This window comes from Triturus cristatus, chromosome 5_2 (genome assembly GCF_964204655.1).
Source record: "Triturus cristatus chromosome 5_2, aTriCri1.1, whole genome shotgun sequence".
Lineage (NCBI taxonomy): Eukaryota > Metazoa > Chordata > Amphibia > Caudata > Salamandridae > Triturus > Triturus cristatus.
Genome location: NC_140588.1, coordinates 518,856,566 through 518,867,827, shown reverse-complemented (window position 1 = coordinate 518,867,827; position 11,262 = coordinate 518,856,566). Strand labels below are relative to the sequence as shown.

At 50.9% G+C, this 11,262-nt stretch overlaps 1 pseudogene; it reads right to left on the bottom strand.

Annotated features, from left to right (window-relative positions):
* Positions 1 to 4,270: 4,270 nt before the first annotated feature.
* Positions 4,271 to 5,422, bottom strand: LOC146823244 (18S ribosomal RNA; annotated as a pseudogene).
* Positions 5,423 to 11,262: the final 5,840 nt, after the last annotated feature.

Below are 11,262 nucleotides of genomic sequence, written 5' to 3'. Positions count from 1 at the left end.
ACAGGATGTTCAGCGACATTACTGAGACTCGAACCCAGTTCCCCAGGTCCGAGGTCAAGCGCCCTAGCCATTAGGCCAACTCCTATCAAAACTCTGATGTAGCCATAGCTACACTGTTGTTGTCACTGCCAGTGTTAAAGATATCATGTCTTCTGATGTGCAGTGTGTAAAAGGTTTTTTATTACCCTTGCTAATTACTTGCACCTCCATAGATTTCAGTTTTCATAAGTGATGCAATTATGTGAATTCCTAAGCAGTGCATCATAGTGGTGTAAGTCATATAATTGTTGAATTTCAGCATTTTGGTTTTAAAATGCTAGTTTTTTTTCTATTATTATAACTGCACTCACCCTTTCAGTGAATTTCTAAGGTTCTTTTTAAAACGCAAGTTAAAATATTACTACCTTATTTACATATAAGTCCACTTTAACACTTGCATTTTTCAGTGAATTTCTCTGTTTTTTGCATGTAAAGCATTATCTTATTGCGATACGTCTGTGGCCAACCATCGCCACACACAGCTTTCCTACCGAGACCCTGAGTCATGTAATTGAGGGCACAACATTATTCTTCATGTTGTGGCCAGCTAATCAGAGCACTCAAGATTCCAGTGCCTGTCCTATGGCAATAGATATTACTGTTTTTCATACCCAAATTTCTTAGCATTTACCATTCCCAATTACTGGCACCAAATGACAAAAAACACTCTTTCCAGATAATTATCTAGCCTCCTGCCAAATTTGGTGCAACTCTGTTCAGTCGTTTTTTCTCTATGGAAATTGCATGATGGAAAAAGGGCTTTTTCTCAGTCCCCACTTGATAGTTCACCCAACTTTGAGGAATGAGATGAGTTGGATAAACATTTTTGGGGAAAGCTTCATGAAGATTCATCAAACAGTGCCAAATGTCACCAGTGTCCTGGGATGGCAATGCAGGACCATTCACATTTTACCCAATATGCAGTTTTCAGATCATTCAGATTTTTGACAGGATTTTCACTTTAAATTGAATATAATGATCTCAATTGGAGTTATGTTGAATCTTTTTACAATGTGGAATAATATGCCTTAAATGGAATGTAAATGGAGGAGCCATACATTTTAAAAATATGCACATTTTTGTTTAACCCCTTTGCTACCAGGCCTTTTCGCCAACCTGTGTAAAACCCTTTTTTGGTTATTTGGGGTAGTTCATGCTTAGGCCCCCATAACTTTTTGCCCATGTAAGGTATCCATGCCAAATTTGTATCCTTGTTTACAACATCCCGGGGATTCTAAAGATACCCTGGGTTTGTGGATTCCCCTGGAGGGGACCGAGGAATTAGCCAAAATACAGCTACATTTTGGGGTTTTGGGAAACAAGTGCTGCAGAAGAAAGCATCTGTTATTTCCCTGCAAATGGCTTCAACGGAGGCTTTTTCATGCTAAAATCACGATCTTCCCACCTTTCAGGAACAGGCAGACTTGAATCAGAAAAACACATTTTTCTACACAGTTTTTTCATTTTATTGGGACATAGCCCATTTTTCCAATTTTTTTGTGTGTTCAGCCTCCTTCCAGTTATTGGTAGAGTTGGGTGTGAAACCCATGGTGGGTCTCGGAAAACTATACATTTCTGAAATGTCGACAAAATTCAGAATTCAACAAGGGATCATATGTGTAGTTCCTTTAAGGTTTTCCTGGGTGATTGGTAGGATGGGGGCTCCCACCCTATGACACATCTGAGCTCCGGCCCCATTTTCTGCTTCTGAACCCAGGCAAGCAGGGGGAGCCTCCCCGGGCCCATGGAACGCCTGTCCCGTGCCCTTTGTGAAATGGCAGGCTAGAAGAGGGAGCCACAGATCCTGGTGCCTACTCCATGGCCCAGCAGGGGGCCCTATTCAGATCCTCTGAAACCGACCATGCAGAAGCAGCACAATCTTTACAACACCACGGCCAGAGAAGGGAACCCAGGGACCTGGTTTGCTTGCAGACCCAGGCCTGCTGGCTCACTGACCCTGTGGAGCCCTGTCCTGTCAGCTCTGTGGCTCGGAAGCCCTCACCAGGGCCATGGTCCAGTGTTTCCAATCAAGCAGCCCGCAGCCGCCAAATAGGTCCAACTAAGCCAGATCGACCACAGTCCAGGCCCACTTTCTGTGACCGCGAAGCCCATTTCCACTTGCCGCACGCTTGGCAGCATTGAGGGCTGGAACATGGAGTTCAGGCCCTGCCGGAGCACTGACCGAGGGCATGACCACAGCCTCTCCCCTCTGGTGAAGGGAAGAGAGGGCTTTTCAGGCCTGCCGCTTCCCCTTTGACAGGCCCCACTTTTTCTTAGGAGAATGCTAAGCATTGCGCCAGGCCTCCTGACAGTACCTCCGCTGTGGCGCGGGACCTCAAGAGTAACTGCCATTTAAGATTGGGTCCAGGCGACTGCCGAGGGCTTTATGAGCTCTCTTGGCCTCATGTTCAAGCTCAGCACCCCGTGGGGGCTAGGACTTTATGCAGGGTTTGTCTCTGCTCTTTACCCCAAACCGCGTAAATGAGCAAGAGAGTCCTCCCCAGGTCTGCAGCCATCCTGCCTTGGGTGCTGTTACTGCCATATTGTGGGCTCAGGGTGCTGCCTTGGGTGGGTGCCTTCCACCTTCCTGGAGCCAGGGGAGCCAAGGAGAATTAAGCCAAGGCCTCATCCTCTCCCTGCGGGCCTGACTGGGAAGCCCATTTTCCTTGACTATTAAGCCCCCACAAGGTGGAGACTTACGGAACTCTGGGAGGGGGAAAAAAGTTGGAGTTAGCCTGGCCAGCCAGCCATCTGGATGTGCAGCATGGTGACCCAATGGCCCAAGACGACTCAGCGACCAGATAGCCCTGGATGACCAGACCCAGTACCCAGTCACATGGCAGTCTAACGATGATAAAAGTGGCCATGAACTCTGAGGCCGGTGCTTGGGGGCTCCTTCCTGGGCTGCTTGCCTCCAGGCAACATGTGCAGCGGTCCGGCCATCTGGTCGCCCTGCAAGGGATCATAACCCCATCCCTCGGGCAGGAGGGGGATTTCCTAGTGCCGATCGGCACGTGGTGGAGGCAGCCCCCCATATGCCCACATTTCCCCCTCTGCGTCACTCCTGCTGCCCTGGTGCCAGAGGGATCCACCCCCAGGTGTGGTGGAGGGGGTCTGCAGGAACCCACAGATGGAGACAAAAGCTTGGCTCAGAGGATGACCTTCCATAGATTGCAGCAAGGTAGCTGCTATGATACTTTTGAGACCCTGACCCAAAATCAGGTCATCTATGAATGATTTAGCACCGGGTGCACCACGAATATGCGGTGCACTTATGGCGATAGAGGGGGCCCTCTTCTGCCTGCGCTCCATTCAAGGTATCCCCTCTATGAGTTAACCTTCACGAATCAAAGAGTATTACCAGGCGCTTGGTCCAGGTGCCCCTCTTTTTCCCCCACAGGTGAGGAGGCTCCCAGAGAGATGAGAGCAAGAAGTTCCACTGCCACCGGTCCTTCCCAGAGGACTGCAAGGGAACACATGAGTCTTCAAACCCTCAGCATGGCAGCAGGCTCTGGGACGAACCGTGTACCTGGCAATCAGGGAGGGTTGCCCCGCCTGCACGTCTGTTGTCCACCCCTGTGCTCGACCCCTGAGGCGTCGAGAGTCCCCGGGTTGGATGGCAGCCCGAGATATGCTGGTGGGCTGGTGGGTAGCCCAGCCCCCTGCCCTGGTCCAAGGCACTGAAAAGGAAGAGCCGGGTGCCTGCCCCATCCCACATGCCACCTGCAGAGAGGAGCCGGGGTACCCTACCAGGCACCGGCACCTCCTCTTCCAGACTGCCCTGTCACACAAGAAGGGCCGCTCCTTGGTTGCCTGAAGCCTGGTCCAGTCGGGCCGGTATCAGGAGCAGGAGGGCCCGGGGTGTCATGGCCTTCGGGAGAGGGTGATCCCAGCCTGGGGAGGCACTGCCATTCGGTTTTCCCACTGTTAGGTAGTGCTGGGGGAGTTTGGGTTCAATCTTGGGAGGGCCTACCACTGTGCCCCTCACAGAGGGGTCAAGGCAGGGGGGCGCCTCTGTCCCCGGTGCCTCTGCGTTCTTCAGTTGAGTCCTCCCTGGTGGAGGAGCTCGCAACATGCCCTGTCCTCACCCAAGAACCCCGGTGGCCACTGACCACTCCGCCAGCCAGGGCATGTGAGGGCAGGGCTGGACCCTGTGCCTATGGTGTGTGTATCTTGGTGGCAACCAAGGGTTTCAGGCTAGTGCCATCCATCGCTCAGGTCGCTCCGCCTTTAATGATTCTTCCACAAGTTCACCTACAGAAACCTTGCTACAACTTTTACTTCCTCTACATAGTCAAGTTTGAACTTCATCTCGGCGCTCCGCCAGGTCGGTTGCAGACCCCAGCAGGACATATCCAAGGGTCTCGCTAAACCATCCATTCATTAGTAGTGACGGGCACTGTGTACAGAGGTCAGGGACTTAATCAACGTGAGCTTAAGACCCGCAATTAATGGGAATTCCTCGTTCATGGGAAAAAATTGAAATCCTGAATCCGTATCACAAACGGTGTTAAGCCGGTTACCTGCACCTGTCGGCGGAGGGTAGACACACGCTGATCCATTCAGTATAGAGCGCATGCAGCCCCTGACATCTAAGGGCACCACAGACCTATTATTACTTGATCTTGTGCAGCTGAATTCCACTTGTCCCTCTAAGAAGTTGGATGCTGACCGCTGGGGGTCTCGTAACTAGTTAGCATCAAGAAGTCTTATCCGTTATTGAAATTAACCAAACAAATCACTCCACTAACTAAGAACGGCCATGCACCACTTCCCACTGAATTGAGAAAGAGCTATCAATCTGTCAATCCTTCCTGTGTCCGGACCAGGTGATGTTTCCTCTGTGAATCAAATTAAGCCGCAGCCTCTGCTCCTTTAGTTTCAGCTTTCCAACCATACTCGTCCCGGAACCCAAAGACTTTGGTTTCCCAGAAGCTGCTCGGCGGTTCATGGGATGAGTGCTGCTGGATCGCTAGTCGGCATCGTTTAGGGTCGGAGGTACCTAATCACCTTAGAGCCTCCAACTTTCGTTCCTGATTAATGAAAACATTCTTGGCAAATGCTTTTCCTTTGGTTCGTATGCGTCGGTCCAAGAATTTCACCTCTAGTGGCATAATACAAATGCCACTGGCTGTTCTTCTTAATCATGGCCCCAGTTCCGAAGACCAACAATATAGAACAGGAGCCCTATTCCATTATTCCTAGCTGATGTATTTAGATGACAGGCCTTCTTTGAACAGTCTTCAAAGTAAACGCTTTGGAGCCAGAGAGAGCACCCTTCTGGAGTACACAATATCAAATTTACATACATACATGAAAATAGAACACTTTTTAGCAGCACCGCAGACCGGAGCCACATGGGAAATCCTAATGTCAAATGGTATTGTGTTTTGGCAATAATCGACGTATACAGCGGCACCACCAGCCAGTGTCGTGAATCACAGGCAGTCCACGCACACTCACTCAGCACCACTACATGGTGGGTCAAGGTTTAAGCCAGACCATATGACACATTCTCCCACACACATACACACTCAGCTGGTCAATGGTTTACCCTCTGTGGAGTCCATGGCCCAAGCCTCCCTCCACCCTCTAATTCACCCTATTGTCTTATACCCAATGATGAAGGATAACCAACCCTGCCTCCTGGACACTGGCCTGCACACGGCCAAAGTCAAACTTAATATGGATCTGCAGGAAGCAGGTGGGAATATGTAGCACTTTTAATTAGGAGGTAGACATAAACAAGGGAGAGATTAGCAGCCACAGGTCTCAAAACACAAAGGAATCACGCAGTCTCTTGACCCACTTCCGAACTGCCTCAGAAGCGTTCTTTCAACCCAGTCAATCTCGTTACTTCCTCACACCAAGATGTCTTTTGGAGGGCTCAGATGTGGAGAGTGCAGTTGGTCTGTCAAAATGTTTAAAGGGGAACAACCAATGAATGGAGAGTAATACAGGGGAGCCTCTCCAAAGGATGAGGCACCTTGGCTGGTACCCAATGATTTGGGTTGTGCCCAGGCAATCTGGGCACAGCGTCTAGTGCATGTAGCGATGAGACGCAGCAGGCACTTCAGATTTCAAACATGATGGGATTCAAATTCCACACCTCCCTGGAACTGAGGCTCAATGACTGGTGCATATTGAGTTGGGTTGCATCAGGCAATTTCGGTCCCACACAGCAAAGAGTTGCAATTCTGTACCTCCCTGGACATGAGGCACAACTTCCGGTGCACAATGATACAGTTACACCAGCCCAGTCTAGTCACGGAAACACAGGCGCAAGTCAGCAGAGCCACATGAGGCAGAATACGGCACTACTATGGTTACACCCCCACCTCTGAGGTTCGCACCCTGGGAATTGGACACTGCATGCAATGAGCATTCAGTCATCCTCTCACATGAGAGAGATGTGGCATGATCGGCGAAACAGACCACGTGGGCTCCCGCAACTGGTGAATCTGCTCACCACCACTTAATGCTTATGAGTGTCAGGGTCTCTGCAGTACAGGAACCACATGCCTTAGATGCAGACGCAATTTCTGGGGCTCCGCAGTAAACAATCCGGTATCCAGGTACAAGTCTTAGTTCCATGCTCACACCACACTACCAGTTGGGATTCAGTGGCCGAGGTGGGCACTTGAGAAGACACCGCTCTCCAGATGTCACAGGTAGACGGTGTAGGTCCCTCGCGGGATATCTTTGATGTCCCTGAGATCTTCAGGAGAACATGAGGCCCGCAGCTGGTCCCTTGGAGAGCACACTTCAGGGCACCACACTTCAGCAGGTCCTTGGCACAGACCAGCTACTATTTTTACAGTTATCCTCCATGTGCACAAAAGAGTCCTTTGACAATATCCACCACACAGTCTGGGTTCTCCGGTCCCTCATCCCCACAAGCGTATCTCACTCTTTGCTGAAGGATGGCACCTGCAGTTAAACAGTTGTGTGTCTTTGAAGTTAGGGGTGGTTTAGGGGGTTTCCATTTGAACTACAGATGTCTCACCTAAATTGTAGGCCTGTCTGCCATGGGGCCGTAGAATGCAGATCTTAATCTTTAGTGGGGACCATGATCCAGCCCCAAGAGGCTAAGGGGCTTATTCTGACTAGGAGGGTCCTGAGGTGGCGGTGAGGGCACCAACACACCGGCAGTCCGACCACCCTATAACGAAGTTGGAGAAACAAAGGACAGCTCCAACCACTGGTGATACATGATCCCTCAGCAGTGTTGCAGTGCTGTGAGGCTGCAATATGCTGGAGGGTGCCACAGGAGCACCGCCAAGCATATTACATGTTTCCTTACCACCACAGTTTTGAAAGGTGTTGTGGTGAGGAAACTAAAAGGGCCCTGTGCTCCCTGTTGCCTCATGGTCAGGGGGTCCATACAGGGGGACACATGTTGTGCCCCCTGTCAGTATGCACCACATCTTCCTGCACAGCATGGACTGCACAGTTCATGCCATGCAGGAACTTGCTTTGGCGCTCCCATTGTGGTGTCTTTCTAAGGCTCAAATGTGAGCCTTTGAAAGGCTCTGCCATTGGACCACCAAAGCACTGCCTGCCAGACCATGACTAAACTCGCAATCTGGCAGGTGGTGTGTGGACGAGTTTGGCTGTGTGGCAGCATGGCACTGGTGTGGCAGCCCACTGCCACACCGCCAAACTCATAATAAGGCTCTAAGTGGCATAGCCTCTTTCTTCAGACTTTCCCATTTGCCCCTCAAATGGCAGAGGTCTGCTGTTCCTGTGCGATTCCCATGGTTGATGGCTGTAGATTGGGGAAAGCAAAAACCAAAGGAAATGATGGACGGAGTGTTGAACATTGCAAGCACTCACCCCCAGTCAACTGATCTGGGTTTAATCCATCACCGTTCTTTAGCCCACTCTGCCACTCCAGTTCAGACATGGCCATATGCAAATCAGTCTGACCCTGTGCCTCATGGGAACAGTCCAGCCCAAACTGCCAAGCCATGTCTTCCCTGGACCGGAAACAAGCTTCCTAGGACCGGTTTCCTAGGACCGTTTTCTGGCATTTCAGCCGTCTTCAGCCAGGCTTGCTTGAATCCAGTGGCAAAGTGAGCAAGGGACTCACGTCTGAGCATACCCTGCCAACTTATGGCGAACAAAGCAAAAACCAAAGGAAATGATGGACGGAGTGTTGAACATTGCAAGCACTCACCCCCAGTCAACTGCTCTGGGTTTAATCCATCACCGTTCTTTAGCCCACTCTGCCACCCCAGTTCAGACATGGCCATATGCAAATCAGTCTGACCCTGTGCCTCATGGGAACAGTCCAGCCCGAACTGCCAAGCCATGTCTTCCCTGGACCGGAAACAAGCTTCCTAGGACCGGTTTCTGGGATTTCAGCCGTCTTCAGCCAGGCTTGCTTGAATCCAGTTGCAAAGTGAGCAAGGGACTCATGTCTGAGCATACCCTGCCAACTTATGGCGGACTTCGCCATAAGTTGGCAGGGTATGCTCAGACGTGAGTCCCTTGGTCACTTTGCCACTGGATTCAAGCAAGCCTGGCTGAAGACGGCTGAAATGCCAGAAACCGGTCCTAGGAAGCTTGTTTCCGGTCCAGGGAAGACATGGCTTGGCAGTTCGGGCTGGACTGTTCCCATGAGGCACAGGGTCAGACTGATTTGCATATGGCCATGTCTGAACTGGGGTGGCAGAGTGGGCTAAAGAACGGTGATGGATTAAACCCAGATCAGTTGACTGGGGGTGAGTGCTTGCAATGTTCAACACTCCGTCCATCATTTCCTTTGGTTTTTGCTTTGTTCGCCATAAGTTGGCAGGGTATGCTCAGACATGAGTCCCTTGCTCACTTTGCCACTGGATTCAAGCAAGCCTGACTGAAGACGGCTGAAATGCCAGAAACCGGTCCTAGGAAGCTTGTTTCCGGTCCAGGGAAGACATGGCTTGGCAGTTTGGGCTGGACTGTTCCCATGAGGCACAGGGTCAGACTGATTTGCATATGGCCATGTCTGAACTGGGGTGGCAGAGTGGGCTAAAGAACGGTGATGGATTAAACCCAGATCAGTTGACTGGGGGTGAGTGCTTGCAATGTTCAACACTCCGTCCATCATTTCCTTTGGTTTTTGCTTTGTTCGCCATAAGTTGGTAGGGTATGCTCAGACATGAGTCCCTTGCTCACTTTGCCACTGGATTCAAGCAAGCCTGGCTGAAGACGGCTGAAATGCCAGAAACCGGTCCTAGGAAGCTTGTTTCCGGTCCAGGGAAGACATGGCTTGGCAGTTCGGGCTTGACTGTTCCCATGAGGCACAGGGTCAGACTGATTTGCATATGGCCATGTCTGAACTGGGGTGGCAGAGTGGGCTAAAGAACGGTGATGGATTAAACCCAGATCAGTTGACTGGGGGTGAGTGCTTGCAATGTTCAACACTCCGTCCATCATTTCCTTTGGTTTTTGCTTTGTTCGCCATAAGTTGGCAGGGTATGCTCAGACGTGAGTCCCTTGCTCACTTTGCCACTGGATTCAAGCAAGCCTGGCTGAAGACGACTGAAATGCCAGAAACCAGTCCTAGGAAGCTTGTTTCCGGTCCAGGGAAGACATGGCTTGGCAGTTCGGGCTGGACTGTTCCCATGAGGCACAGGGTCAGACTGATTTGCATATGGCCATGTCTGAACTGGGGTGGCAGAGTGGGCTAAAGAACGTTGATGGATTAAACCCAGATCAGTTGACTGGGGGTGAGTGCTTGCAATGTTCAACACTCCGTCCATCATTTCCTTTGGTTTTTGCTTTGTTCGCCATAAGTTGGTAGGGTATGCTCAGACGTGAGTCCCTTGCTCACTTTGCCACTGGATTGAAGCAAGCCTGGCTGAAGACGACTGAAATGCCAGAAACCGGTCCTAGGAATCTTGTTTCCGGTCCAGGGAAGACATGGCTTGGCAGTTCGGGCTGGACTGTTCCCATGAGGCACAGGGTCAGACTGATTTGCATATGGCCATGTCTGAACTGGGGTGGCAGAGTGGGCTAAAGAACGGTGATGGATTAAACCCGGATCAGTTGACTGGGGGTGAGTGCTTGCAATGTTCAACACTCCGTCCATCATTTCCTTTGGTAGATTGGGGAAGGCACATATGTGTTCCCCCGTCCCCTGGTGTCCACTGGAGCCAGGCACCATGGTTCCTGAGACTCTTGGACCATAGAAATGTCTCTATCCTATAAGTGGCATTTCTAAGCAAGTTATGCCAGAACCTTCTTTAACTATGGAAATGGTTTGTTACTGTGAAACCATTGATATGAAAATCATGAGGCTGATCCAATGCAATCCACTATTGCAGTCTGAAGTAATGCAAACTGCTTCCCCATGTCAACCTATGGGAGGAGCAGGCAGCATGATTAGTGAAAGCACACATAGGTGTTCCCCACTACCTGCGCGCATGTGCGCTAGTGCGCACACTGACTTGCGATGGCAGGTGGGACACATAGTTCCCAGCATCAGTGGTGCAAGTGTGCTCGCCTGAGTCTGCACAGCATATTGGATACAGGTTTAACGCTAGCAGGCAGCACACACAATCACGGGCACCATGGGTGCAGTTGTGCACTTACAGCAGCCTACAATAGCAAACTGCTCATGAGTTTACCCACAATGGATGCCAGTGTGCAACCATCAGTCTGCAATGTCAGATTGACCCATGATTCAGAACATTGAATGAGCACCACTTACCAACATGGATAGGAAGGGCAAGCGCACTTTCGCTCGGTAAGTACAGGCCAGGGCACATGGTTTACCCAGGCCCTAGCACCTTTGGTGTAAGTGCACACACTCCACAGTGCTCTGACCAGTCAGACATGGGGGTCCCCCTTACGGCTTTGGTGTACCAAGCACCTTACCACTAGCACCATGGATGCATACACGCAGACACAGGCCTGCACTGACAGGCCTAACCCGCGGGTTTGAACACCGGGGATGCAGGTATACGATCATCAGCCCACGATGGCAGGCCTGTCATGTATACAAAGTGCTTTATGTGCCAGGGTGCAATCTCCAGCCTGCCACAGCAGGCAGGGCACATCTGCATTGGCAGAGCAGCCCGTGTTCCAGACCAGCATATTAGTGCCTCTTTCTAATCTGGGTAGGAAGGCACATGCACTTCCACACATCTTTGACAATGAGGACGGGCACAGGGCCCTAAAGCCACTCCAGAGAATCAGCAACCCCCAGGAGTATCCATCTGAAGAGCCATCTGCAAG